Genomic DNA, 2025 nt, shown 5'->3' with positions numbered 1-2025 from the left:
TTTTTTTGTGGGGCTATTTGAAATCGCGTGTGTACACAAACAGACCAGGTGATTTGGAAGAACTTAAAAACCGTATTCGTTTTGAAATAAATCAAATCGACCCGGGAATGCTTGAACGAAGTGTAGACGGCGTTTACACACGCTTAGGACAATGCCAAATGGTACAGGGTGGGCAATTCGAACAATTTCGCTAGACTTACACAAACATTAGTGTAATTTTACTCGTTTGAAATGTAATTTTGTCAACTTTGTCCTTTTCGGAGCCATTAATAGTGTAAGTAGACAATTATCACTTATAAGAACTTAAGGTGCATTTTTCTAAAAAAAATTGTTATGTAAGACATCGAAATTTTCACACCGTTGTTTAGATAATTATCACTGTCATCAATTTCGAACGAAAAAAATAAGCGTTGTCATTAAAAAAAAATTATGTAATCGCTGCCGTAAGTGGATTATCGAAAAAAATTTTTTTCCACATAACAAGGTGCCCTGGATCAAATAAAAATCGACGGGTGTCACCGTTTTTCGAAAAAAAATTGTTTAATGAAAATATGAATTTTATGCAGAACTTTTTTACCACGCTGTATAAAAAAGTTAGTATTTTCGTAGATTTCAGTATTTAAAACCTTGATGGTTTGATCTTTTTTTGCACCTATTTATTCGTTTTACTGCGGCGTCTTTGAAAATACATGGCATAATATTCCTATTATTTGATAAGCTTTAGATTATTCAGTAAAATAAATGTTTGAAATTATTTGTCTCTGTGGAAAACACTATTTAAAGAATATGGCGCCCTTAAACAAACGATACATTATACATTAATATACAATACAAAACATGTTTCTATAGAATCTATGTAGATGATAAAATTAAGAATAGAATTAACCGTAGGTATCAAATATTTATTTTAAATGCTGCCTATTTTTAAAGTAAGAAATTATATTTAAATTTAAAGTATTTAAATAAATAAATAATTTTCTTGAAAGAAGAAAATGGTTTCTTATGTATACAGGGTGTCCCATTTAAAACTCCCCAGCTGATTATCTCGAAAGCGGAAAAAGATAAATAATTTCTGAAAAATCCACTGTATAGTTTCAATAAATGGCTTTACTTGGAGTACAAATTCCGTTCCTCTCAGTGCAGGTATCTTGCTGCAATCCGAAAACATACTTTGTTGGCGCACATGAAAGATCTCTAAATTATAAGCAACTTTTGTGATATAAACAATTTTCGAAAAGCCACTAATTTCCGAGATACTTGGATTAGAGGTAATTTTCTTTCCAGGAGGAAGATTTTTTAGTTAAGTTTTCAGGCATAACTACTGCAGATTTTCGTCATATTAGATTGCTTTGAATAAAACAGTGATGAATTAATTTTATTTAACTAATAGATATCTCAGGAAATTACTTCATTTAATATTGTTTACGCAAATCAGTCTTTTCGATCAAGATAAAGTAATATTTATTCAACAAAAACTGTTGCAAAATTAACAAAAATTACAAATAAACGTTAATAAATTAACATAATACACGAGTCACAATAAGTGTACAAAATTGCCGCCATTCTCATGAATACATAATTCATATCTTTTTCTAAGTTCGGTATCAGTTGCCCGTAATAAAACATTTCGAGGAATAGATGCACAGCTCGCATAAATTTTATTGCACAAGTCAGTCAAGTCTTCAATTTCTGTTTGGTAAATTAGGTTCTTTAGGTAACTCCACAAGAAAAAATCGAGTGGGGTTAAATCAGGGGTGCGGGCAGGCCACCTTATTGGACCATTGGTGCCTATCCATCGCCCCTGAAAATATTCATGAAGAAAATTTTGCGCCCTCCTTTCGTTATGATCTAGTGCCCCGTCTTGTTGGAACCAGATATTTTGTCCATAACTAAAGGAACTTCTTCCAAAAGAACATTTAGTTGGGACTGAGGGAATTATAAATAATTGCGACCGTTCAAATTTTTCTCTAATAAATAGGGTCCAATTAATATGCCATTAATAATACCACACCATACATTTATAGA

Source organism: Anoplophora glabripennis, unplaced genomic scaffold (genome assembly GCF_000390285.2).
Source record: "Anoplophora glabripennis isolate ALB-LARVAE unplaced genomic scaffold, Agla_2.0 scaffold1135, whole genome shotgun sequence".
Classification (NCBI taxonomy): Eukaryota; Metazoa; Arthropoda; class Insecta; order Coleoptera; family Cerambycidae; genus Anoplophora; species Anoplophora glabripennis.
The sequence above is the reverse complement of the archived record's forward strand: the minus strand, read 5'-3'. Positions refer to the sequence as shown.